Raw genomic sequence first — 12488 nt, 5'->3', positions numbered from 1 at the left:
CCTCCTCCCTTGCAGCAGCACCTGGGAAATTTATTTTTGCTGCATCACAAGCGATGCCCAGACTATTGCTGGAAACCACCGGTGCCATCAGACCTGTCGCTCGCATCAAGTCTGCGCTGCCAGCGCCGGTCACCGGTCACGGGCTGCCCTCAGCTGCTGCCCGAGGGGCGCGAGGCAGCAGAAGGGAGCGGGCAGGGGTCTGCACCGCTGGGGTTGTCTTTGCCCAAAATGCTTGCCCTGCAGCGGATGGGCAGGCGGGAGGAAGGATGGGCATGCATGGGGGATGCAGCCCCTCGGCTTTACCTCCTGCGTTTCAACATGCCACAGAGCCTCAGGCACCTTGGGAGAAGGGATGTCACCGAGACACGGCTCAGCCACTCAGGCCCGTGTGGGTCTGCCTTTGGGGGTTTTATCTGCTTTCAGGGGCACAGCCCCAGCGGCCGCAGACAGAATGTGCTGGCCCCATGAGGGGGGTTTTGCTGCTTTCCACCCGCAGAAGACACGTTCCCGGTTGTTTCTGTTGGATGAACTCTCCAGCGACGTTTGCTGGGGCTTAAGGCTCAAGCAAGGAGCCATAAAAAGGGAGAATAACATCAAAAGAGGAAAGTGGAAGGAGGCCAAGAGGAACGCGGCCAAGTGCCCTTTCCTTCTTTCGCTCTGTGCGGGAAATCCCTGAGACTGTGGGCTGTGTTGCATCCCTCTGCCAGGCGAGACATGGCCCCGACCCTGCACAGCTCTACCACCATGGATGGGGTCATGCGACAGGAGGGTCCTCGACGGCGGCTCGGGGGTCCCGGGGAGGACAGGGAACCGGGGGGAGGCTCAGCTGGAGGAGAGGGGCCCAGGGAAGGAGGTCCCGTCTGGAGCTGGGGTGAAACTGCGCTGCAGCTTTCACTCCGGTGGACAGCCGTGTGGGGTGACTTCTGCCATCGCGTTTGGAGGGCTGGGAAGGTCGGTCCTCACTGGGACATGCGTGGCAGTAGAGGAGCCCCGTGGCTGGATCCCGGGTGTCTCCACTGAAGGAATTAAGCAGGGCGGGGAAGGAGACAGTGGCTACTCTGCGGTGACGAGATTAGTGCCTGCAAACAACACCGCGGCAGTTACACAAACCTCTTCAAACAACTGCCGGGTACCACGTGAAGGTGCAACCCCAGCTCTGTGGTGCTCATCCCCGCTACCCCCTAAATGGGTTTCCCGCACCCGGCAGCAGCGTCCCCACGTGCCGCGGCTCCGCAAACCCCGCACAAGCCAACCCCGGTGCTGGTGGTGGGGCAAGAAGCACGGCTGGCACCTGGGGGGGGGGGATGCAGGCAGCTGCCCCGCAGGGTGACCCGTGTGGCGTCAGACCTCCGTGCCACCAAGCACGGATCAGCTGCCGTGGCCTGACGCTGCGTGGAGGCTCCCCAAGGAGCTGCAGCCCCTTTCTGGGCACAGGCTCCACGTGCTGGGGGATGGCCGTGCCGTGGCCCGTCTCGAGGGTCTCGCGCCCTGGGAGAGGGCAGCGGCGCGGTGGGAGCGCGGGGTTCTCGGGTGCGCCGTGGGAACAGCCCTGGGGCTGCGCGCTAATGAGGGATGATCCAGCAGCACCGCGGCAGCGCTGCAATCCTGGCCGTGCGTGACACTGAGCAACGCCGTAATTAGAAGGTGCCAGCCCTGCTGCCGTCCGTCCCTGGTTCAGCCCTGCCTCGCCTTTGCTTCCTCCTCCTGCCATCCTCCTCCCCGGGGCAGGGGCAGTCCCATCGGCAGGGTGCAGGGGCAGGAGCTGGGCCCACGCAGATCTCCGACTCCAGCCACCACCCACCGCAGCCCTTCTCACGCAGGTTAAAGAGCAGAGCCACGCTTTGGGAGGCAGCAGTATGATGAAGGATTCAGACCTATCTTCCACCACCAAGTTAACCAGTTTGGCGTGCGGCAAGCTCTGTGGGGGACCCCTGTGCTCACGGGAACTCTCCGGGCATCACCGCGGTCCCAGGAGATGCAGGGTCTGTCCCTACAGAGCAACCACAAATGTATTTGGGGAATTCCTGGGTGCAGAGTCAGTGCTTTGCGTGCACAGGGGCTGAGTTTGGTCCTGGCTGTTACTGTGCTGCTGCAGGAGGAGCGGTGCCCCAAGCTCCACACCGGGAACAACAGGACACATCCCCACCAGTCCCACAGATCTGCGTCCCCCTCGGCTGCTCCTCTCCCCTCCATCAGATGTGGTTGGAATTGGGTAAGAAGTTTGAATGTTGTTGTGCAAGGCAGATCCACACACACAGTGCTGCTCAGCCTTCTTTCCCTGGGAAACCTGGCCAAAAATGAAGGCAGGACTTGGAAGGAAGCGCCATGTACCGCCTCAATTGAAATGGGAGCTGCAACGCAGCGAGCCCTTCGGCAGCACATACACCACCGACCATCGCCCACTGTGGCGCTTGCTAATGAGCTTCTGCACCAACCCGAAGATGCTGCCCTTGGTCAGGGTGTGCCCTGCAAAAACGGGAGCGGTGGGCTCAGCAGCAGTGCAGAGATGTCCTGCCACTGAGAAGCTCTTCTTCCAAAAGGTGGTCCCGGCTTTGTCCATCATCACAGCTGAGCTGGAAACAGCCCGTGCCTTGAAACTCACCCTCTCCTACAGCCTGGAGGATCCACTGAGCTCTCAAACCATTGCCAAGGAAGATAATGATCTTTTAAAGGGAAGCAGCGCAGCCTCTTCAGCTTGTGCAAGCAAGCCTGGCTAGCTGGAGGAACGGGGTGCGTTAGCTCGGCAGATCTTCTCGTTGTCCCTTTCTCCCCTGGGGTGAAACCTGCCCCTAAAGCACTGCACAGCATCGGTTGAACCCCAGAGATGCTCAGAGGGGGTGAGAGACGGAGGCCCTGTGCCAAGTCTCCGTGCATCCTGCACTACTCGTTGCACAGGTCCTGGAGTCCAGGGCTGCCTGTGCTTTCCACGGATGGGTGGAGGATGTCCCCTTCTCCCCACCCTCGCTGGCTCTAGCACATTCAGAAATCCCTGTTTCCCACCTCCAAGCTCACTCCGAGGCCCACTGCAGGCTCCCTCAGCTTTCTGGTTAGCTTTCAGACCATCTCTGAAGACCACTGTGGACAGTGGTCAGACCAAGATATTCCCAACGAAAAGCTGCCGGTCCTTTCTGAAGGAGGACTCTCGCTGCGCCGTCCCTGTGTCTCCAGTTACACAAACATCCACAGCCAGCGGAGGGGCAGTAGCCCACGGTGACTTACCCTGCGCTGTAGGATTATTTTAGGAAACTTGGCAACAGCACGGAGCTCACATCTAGCTGTCGTCTCCCCTTGCTCTCCCCTGGCTGCACCGCTCCAGGGGTAAGAGCAAGAACACACCATGACAGCCTTGCGCAGGGGCTGGGGAGGCATTTGGTGAAATGCCAAGGGCAGGCCAGCGTCTCCTTCCTTGGGTCTCGCCAGGCTCAGCCCGAGCCAACTGGGGTACAGCTGCAGAGAGGGGGTGCAGGGAGCCCTTCTTCAGCTTCACCTCCCACCCTCAGAGGGTCTCTCCTCACCTCCAGCTTCTCCCATTGCAAACCAGCAGGACCCACTCCTCCCTCAGCTTGGGGAGGAGAGATTACTGGGGCCAAACCATCACTTACGGCACCACCTGCTTAAATGACTGCCTGAAGTCGCTCTCTGATTAGCAGCAGCGGCATTGCTTGGGATCACAGCTTTGTTGCGCTACGGGCTCTACGTGCACACACACACACACACACACACACATATGTACACGCACATGCACACGCACTACAGCTGTGCACAGATGTCTTTTGGATCCTGCTGAGGCTGTTTAATGTATTACTGTTCCCAGCTGCTCACAGCTGACCCTTTAGCTAGCTGCTGCGCTGGCAGGACCATCAGAGTCGTTCACAATCTGGTTTTTCGTCAAGAGCCGTGATAACAGCAAACCTCTGCACCAGAGGCTGTGGGGTACGGGGTCCTGGGGGCGGTGAGCAGGGGACTGGGGCTCTTGCCACTCACTAACACCCTGCTCCTTGCCTGGTCTGACCTCACTCTGCAGCCAGGGCCTGTTCCTAGGGGATTTCATCCCCAACTCACATCAGGCAAGATCTGATCTGTCATTTCAACCCACCTTTTGTGCTGTGTCAACAAGCCCCGCTGTGGGGTCTGAAGCAGAGAAGGGACCGCTCTCAGCTCCAGGTCCACCAGCTCTGCCGGGCATCAGAAAGTGGAACAACAGGTTGGAAAGGGGACAGCAGGAGTGGGGTATTATCTTAAACTGCGGCAGCTGTTTGCAAAACGAACGTGTGTCCGTGGCCTAGGAGACCGTCTCTTGCCTGGATAGCTGACAGTTGAAATAAAGACATTCAGACTGAGGAGACAAAAGCACGATTGTTATTGCCACAGCATGGACAGGGTTCAAAGATGCAAGTGGCTGTCGTGCACGGAGGCTGTGGTGGAGCCACCAAGTCCTGGAGGGCTCTCACGCTGTTGTTGCACACTGCTAAACAGCAGCTGGAGCTCGTGGAAAACAATTCCCCAATGCCCCTCTCAACACCGGGAAGCTCCTGGCAGCTGGGACCTGATCCTGAGCATGGAGGTTGGCTGGCTGGCAGTGCCTGTGCCAGCAGAGAGGACTGGGAAGGGGGAGAGCAACCCCGCAGCTGCTGGGAGAGGCAGGTTTCAGGGGGATTGTGGCTGAGAGAGAAGTACAGGCTTTGGCTAACGGGTGCTGGGATTGGAAGAGAAACAACCAGCAGCGGCTCATAGAAAAACGCTCCGGGAATTTCCGCGTGGGCTTTGCTGGATGCCGGCAGACCTGCTGACCCCAGGCTGTGCTGACACTCAGGCCCCATGAGATGGGGAGCAGCCGTACATAAACTGAAGGCCGTATCTACCATGTTCCCTGTCTTCATTGCTGGCTGTCTGCTGAGCTGTCGTGCAAGCTCAAAGCCTCCACGCTGTGCCTGGGATCCCGGCTGGGGACCGTGGGGTGCTCATGTCTGCCCTTTGTTTGATATATCCAGCCTGCATGAGGGAAAGGGTGGGCTGCATGGAGGCCCTGGGCATATGCAGACCCTCACCCTGCAGAGTGCTCCGGCTGAGATGGGCTGAGACCACACATGGGCTCCTGAGCAGCTCTGGCACCGCATGCCTGGGGTATCACCCACCGCACAGCAGTCTGGATGCACCACGGGTGTTTAGGTGAGTCATGGAGCCTCAGGGTCTTATTCACCTTCTCATCTGTGTTTCATTCACCTTCTCACACACGCCCCGGTTTGTTGAGATAGTGTTGCTTCTGCCTGACCGAGCAGCTTTCCACCAGCCCTGTCTCTGCTCCAGCGGGCTGGTGCAGCGGAGCCGAGGGGAGCACCACGGACCCGGAGCTGCGCTGAGCGTGGCTGAATACAGCGTGGAATATGCAGCAACCGGACATTTCATATCCATGAAGCAGGAGCTGGACTTGGAGCCAGATGCTCTTGTGCTGCCTCTTTTCTTCCCCAGATGGATGCACAAGTCCTTTTTGTCAGAAGCATGTTTGTGCAGAGTCAAGAGCAGCGAGTCTGGATTTGAGCCTGGGCTCTGACCCAGGGCTGCTCAGCTGCAGAGGGAACATTCACAGACGCAGGCAGCTGGCGGGTGGCAGGAAACGCTGGCTGCTACACGCATTCACACCCTCCTGCGTGTTAGTGGGGATGCAATAAGAAAGCCTGAGAAAAACAAAAAGCATTAGGTTAACAGGCCTTAAAGTCGCTTCCTCTCCCATTTCTGCAGCTAAGCACCTCCTGGAAGTGATGAGGAGACCCCTGCCCAGTAAGCTAGGCTCTCTCTCCTCCCTCACTGCAGGACAGCCAGAATAGACTTTTCTTTCTCTAGCATGATGTTGCTATTGTCAAAAGTATGTAGACACCCACCCACTCATAAATAACTCAGTTATTTCCAAACAGAGCTGGTCTTTGCCATAATTTCCTGCAGTCCCCTGTGCAATCAGGCTGCCTCTCTGCTGCGGCAAGCATTGTTCTGCTCTCCAGCAGACCAGGCCTATCAAGAACTGCCTCTGCAGCAGATCTCCGGGCAGCCAGCTCATCCAGGGCTGGATTTCAGTTGAGTCATGCTATCAGGTTGCTCGAAGCATCCATTACAAGTCATTTTAATCAGCCTAGGAGGAGAAGCTGTTCCAGCTGAAAAGAACGAAATACTTCAGCTCTTCACAGCTCAGTTGCATACACAGGGACTTTCAGTACGTAGCACTTGAAGGAGTCTAAGAGACACAGAGATTTACCATCTTCTCTCCCCACCATAACCAATGCCCTGGGGCACCTTCCCGTTTCACCAAACTTCTACTGAGAAGAATTTCAATATTCCAATAACAGCAGCCAAGACTTGTACAAATGGTACTAGTATAACATTTGTACAAGTGGTAGTACTCACGATCCTTAATGTTTTTTACATTAAGGCTGGACAAACTGGGCAAAAGGTACTTTTCAGCAAACCCCAAGCCTTGCTTCCACAGATGTGGGATGTTCAAAGTGGGGACAATGGATGCAGGCACGAAAGCCCTGGCCTTCTTAGAAATGTGGGGTTTGGCAGCATCCTGAATCCATTCTCCCTTACCCCCCTTGTTGTTCCTTTAGCTACCCGCCTCCCCATCGCCCACAGAGCCGCGCTGGCGGTGAGCAGCGACCTGCCGCAGGCACCCGCGGGTCTTTCTTGATGACAGTAAGCAACATCATCTACTCATTTTCAAGAACGCCTTATGAGGAAACAATAGTAGCAATCCTATACTGCACATCATTATACATATGTATATGCATAAAATAGCTATTTTATGCTGCCTCTTTGTTTAGCAACTTTAAATGCTTTAAAATTAATGGCCTGTAAATATTAGAACCAGACATAATCACTGCAAGACTCAGCTGAAAGAGCTCTATTCTGGAGGCTGCGGAGCTAGCCTCTGCACAACATCAGGATGTCATTTCTGATATTTTATTAAGCTCCCCTCAGCTGTCCTGGCAGGAAAGAAGATATTTTTTTAACAAACATTAGTGTTTAAAAATATGCTAATTGTTTTCAGCTAAGTCTATTTTCAGTAATAAATAAATGGCAACGAAACAGCTAAGCACCCCATCCGTGCACTTTTTGGTTTTGTGCAGTAGGTTGCTGATACGCCAGCCTTCCCTTAACAATAGACTTCCTTTTTTTGAACTGTTCTTTCAGTTTTGGCCTGATTTTCCTCTCTGAACAAGAGGCTGTCTGTCATCAACTGCTAGAAGAGAGATTATCTCTCCATTCTTTGTGCCTGAGCATTCTGGCTGGGAAGCCCCAAGGGATTACCACAGGATCATTTGGTAATAAATAGCCATATTTGTAATATTTGGTTACAAATCGCATCCTAATACTCTTTAATAACTGGGTCTGTTTACCATACAAACACAAAATTTCTCTTTCATCACAATCCCTCCAAGATTTCTTTTGACCTATCTTTTAATCTAACCCTATGAGGAACCTTAGAAACAATACTTAACATCGAAGTTCTTTCATCATACTGCCAAATGAAGTTGTCAGTTCTCTTCTCCCAGACTAAAGCCTGACTCTGCGGCACTGCACAGGGAGTTTGGTACACAGCCTCGTCAGCAAAGCCGTCAGCAAAGGGAAAAATTATCTATTTTGCTTGCAAGTTTCCTCACTGGGCAGGCACCATCACTGCAATGAAATGATAGGATTTTGAAGCTGCGGGGACTCGGGTGGTCCCGATTCCTCTGATCTCCCCAGCTCCAGCCTTTCCTCTCGGCTCCGGTGGCCCACGGCCAACCGGTAACATACAGCATGGGGACCTGGGTGGTGTTTACTGCCTGGATATGGCCCTACAGGCTTAACCAGAAGACTAGCAGAGTTTGTTTCAGTTTCTGAATAAGTCAGGAGAGTTTCTTTAGTGACCAGCTGGCCAACTTTAAGTACTCCTTTGCTTTTCTAGTGCTTAAATCTCGTATTCCATGATTAAGGTTTAAAACTAGTCAGAAAGAGCAATGCCAATCTGCTTCTGTCCCAGACAAAAAAAAATAAAAAGAAAAAAAAAGAGTAACCTCTGCTAAAATATATGAATGCATTTTTGGAGGCAGTGATTCTTTTCTTTAATTAACACAGGGCAGTGCAGCAATAATTACACTCACAGCTTTTTGCCCAGTAAAGAAGGGAAATCAGGTGCACTACAGCCTTTCTGTCCACTTTCCCTTTGAGACCATGGCCTTGGTCCCATCCCACAGTACCTGGAAGAGCCAGTCCAGCAGCTCTCCAAACAGGCCCTTTTCTGCTCTTCAGCTGTGCTGAATCCCACCCCATTTCACTACCACGCATGCATTTTTTTTTCTTCTCCTGCCTCTGTGATCTGGAGGAGTCAGCGCTGTCCCTAAGGGTTTCCACTCCACTGTGCCTGCTGTAGCTCGTGACTCTGCTGGAGGCAGTGGCACAAGTCCAGTATCACCACCGCAGGGATCAGCCTGCTGGGTGGGAGCTCCAGAGATCCCCAAATGCAAACAGGGACACACGGACGTATGCCAGACAGAACAGACCTCACACTTGTGGAAACGGACGCAGCTCTCCTCTGACGGTCACGGGACACACGGAGCAGCGTGGAAGAGCATCCTGGTGCTGCCGTGTGCTCGGTGGGTGCATCAGGAGGACGAGAGGTTGAAAGCGGCAGTGGTGTGAGGCTGCAGGGCTCTGCTTTTCGAGCTCTAGTGGGGACCCACTTAGCACAGGCTCAGCATAGAGCCTGCTTTCCCCATTCCTGCTTTTGCAAGAGACATGACCCCATTTTAAAACCTTTGAGCTAGTTCCTCCAATTTAACAAGCCTCTGTTACAAACCTACATTCATTAATGCTTAGGCTGTTCTTATTTTGTCCCCTTTCTAATAACATTGCATTTTCACCAATGCTTATTTGGGATGACTGTGGGAAGATTTTGAAACCAGATATAGGCTTGGCAAAACATTCATTACGGCTGTGGCTCATCTTCTCAACCAAGAAATTGCATATTCCCCTAGTGCTCCAAATCTGCTTCCATTTGCTGAAGCAGCAACTTGACATTTAAGTCGTTTGACTCTTCTCAGTGGTTTCACATTTTACTTCTCAGGTTTCCTGAGGAATATGTTGCAGACTAATATTTAATCATGCTCTGGTAGGGTGACAGCTCAAGTTTAGCAAAAATATTGCTAATATTCAGATCTGGAATAATTTAATTCAAAAGCAGATGCTTTCCCAAAGCAATGGATTTATTTAGATACTAATTTTAGGGAAATGTTTGGGCTGGTTACAACCAGCCCTGCTCCGTCAGCATGTAAAGCTCTGTGCAGTGCATTCCTGACAGTTGTGACAAACTGATTATCCCTTATTCTCTCTTCCAAAGACTCCATGGCCAAGTAGAGGAGACAATAGGCATTGGAGCCTGTTCTCAGACAGAGGAGAATTAATCCATTGACTTTTAAAACTGCTTTGGGGCTGACACTGACAGAAGTTGACCATTAACAAAATGTGGGAGGGAAGTCCACATGGGACACAACTTCAATCAGAGAGCTCCCTTTCCAAAACTCTCTCTACAATGAAAGATTCATACAGCTAAAATTAAAAGGTTCTCTGCTGGCTGAAAGCAAGCAAGCACTATGAAGGTTTCCAAATGCTCTGTTAGCAGGATCTGAACATTGTCCTTGTTTCATCCAGTTTCATCGGGGTTTATATAAACCACAAGCACAGTCTGCAGTTCACTAGCTAGTATTTTTGCTAAAATCTTTAAACAGCGATTTAGTAATGATATGGGCCTCTAAGAACTGCACACAGCAAAGGCTCCTCTCACCAGGAGAACAACTACAGTAGTTTCTTTCATGGACTGTGGACATTCCTCTTGAAAGGAATGGCCTGAAGGTCACCCCTCAGGGATGGCTAACAATCTTAAATACCTTGTGACATTTGTCTGGATACTATCTGACCTCACAGCTTTTCAAACTCCCTGTTGCCTCTACAGTTTCTCCTGTTACCTAAAATTTCAGGTTTAATCAATCCCATGTATCTTCAGCTAGTCTGCTGCTCACAGATCTCCTTGAGTGACTCCAGAACGTGGGCTGTTTGAGGACTACAGGATTTTATATTAAGCAGCAACAGTAGCATATATTTCATTAGGATGTGTAATGACCTTTGGGGATTGTTTTTAATTTAGAAAAGAATTCTTGAGTCATTTTAGGCTTTCAAGCCAATGTCTTCTTCACTTTCATATGGCATCTTTATGTTCCTAAAGGTTTGCTTGCCAGTGTCTGTCGCCAACATATTCAAGTATAGTCTTAAATGAGTTAATTGCGACATAGCTTTCTGATCTGTCTTCATGACTCTCTTGTAATCTTTTTAACTCCTTCTCTAGGATTCATTTTTCCCAAGCTCGCTCTATCTGTACAATTCTGTTTATTGACTGATGCTGGCACTGAAAACTTCTATAAATAGAAGTCTTTATTACTTATTTCTTTATCACTTATTTTGTGGCATTTCACACCCATAATTTTCCCAGCTGCCACAAACCTTCTTCAAATCAAAGAATTTGGGAGCAGTTTAGATGAGGGGGGGCTTTGATTCCTTCAGAGTTTGTTTTCCTGCCTGTAAAAGGCAGTCTTTAATACAGATACCACTTCACAGTTAAGTGCTGCTAATAGCGATTCATTCAGCTTATCAAAAACTTGAAAATAGTTGAGTTGGGTTGTCTGGTGAATGCTTCCAATTACACTGGATTCACAGAGGTGTGCCTAAATTTTCCTTAATTTCTGCCTGTCTGCTGCCCTGCTATTTTCTGTGATAATTCCTCTTGACTGCAAAGATTAAATGCCAAAATAGTACTTAAAATCAGTCCCCAACAGCCCTCCTTTGCTGGGCCCTAAATACCTGCTTGCACCCCCGAAGCATGTTTTACCCAATGACTCTCATGAAATGCCGTTGGGGGGGCTGTCTCTTAGCCTTCTTGCTGAGTTTAACTTCTGCAATTGTTCAGACTTTCTGCAGTCTTCTGCCTTTTCTCTCCCCTCCTTCCTTTTCTGAATTTCATAGTCTGCCAAGATTTTTTTCATCAGATTATCATTATTTTCCATGCTTTGTATGAACGAGTTGTATTTCTATTCCAAGCAACTGGAGAGCATTCACTCCCCCCTCCACCCCCTTCCTTAAAGTCTCTAATTTTTGGAAGATGAATAAGAATTTAAATGGGAATTCTCACCCATAGTAATGAGAGCTGTTGTCATTTCCCCCAGCTCTCATTTCTTTTTAAAGCAAGAGCAGAAAGATATGTAGAAAAAAATATTGCAGTTTGTGGCCTTTGAGCATAAGCTTTGGATATTGTCTGCATTTTTCTTTTTTTCTACTGGCAATGATATAATTTCGCAATCAGGTCTCCAGATCTGTTATGGAGTCCCAAAGGAAGAAATAGTTTTCTAGAAACTGTGTTTACTTTGTCTCTTCCAGAAAGCTCGGGTTTAACAACATGGTAATTAAATTTTAGTATGACAGATTGAGTTTCATCCTTCAGCATTTTCAGGCAACTTTTAATTCTAATGTCATCCACCCTCTGTTTTATATATAATTCAAGTAGCTCTCTGCTGCAGCCATGTCATGCAGCGCAGTGATGTACTTTCACTTTTCTCCTTTGGGCCAGTTTCTAGCAGTTACGCCCTCATCCCAGCCAGTACTTTCCTTTTTGTCCTACTACAGTTTGGGATGTGAGATAATTCCTTGGAGATCACGTCTCAAACCCCGGCCTCTGGGGTTAGCTGATTTTCTCTGGTTCGTATACTCCACTCTGTTTTGGCAGCCAGCATTTGGGAGCAGATTCAGAAAACCTCTCCAATTGCACGCCTGAAAAACTCGTCTCGGTGAGGTAACACATTTGAACGTTTTGGAAGATCCATCTTCCACAGCTTGGTGCTCCATGGCTGCCAAGCTGGGTGGGCTTTGTTAGCTGGTAAAGACAAATGACAGTTCTGCCCGCTCAGGTGCTGGGCAGCCAGTTCAGCCCAGCACAAGTGGCCAGTGCTGAGGGGCTTGCAGGGACAGTGGACCATCGCTGGCTTGTCAAAAGGCTTCTCATGAGGCTCCCAGGTGACACTGGGTGTTACACATACAAAGATCTCTGCCTTGTGCTGTAGTGTATCTGAATAATTTGCATTTGGCATAGGGACTATACTGCTGCCTCCATTGGCTCAAGCTGCAGGGGAAAGAAGCTTTTGATCAAGAAGGGCTGAGCTCTGTCCTTGCTGCTAATGTGACATTGCCTTTAATCCATGCAGAGGGCTTGCTTCTAGCCTGAAAAGATGTTTTTAATGCAATTTTCATGTGCGGCTTATATTTAAAGCTAAAGCATATAAATGAAAGCTACACACCCTTTATTTGCATGTCTGAACTGATGAGTGTGCAAAATGGGACCAGCAGTGGCTGCACAGCTGGGGATGAGCATCACACATACGGTCTTTCCATCCCACATGTCCTTCATAGGGTTC

Source organism: Aquila chrysaetos, chromosome 3 (assembly GCF_900496995.4).
Source record: "Aquila chrysaetos chrysaetos chromosome 3, bAquChr1.4, whole genome shotgun sequence".
Lineage (NCBI taxonomy): Eukaryota > Metazoa > Chordata > Aves > Accipitriformes > Accipitridae > Aquila > Aquila chrysaetos.
This window is presented reverse-complemented; position numbering follows the sequence as displayed.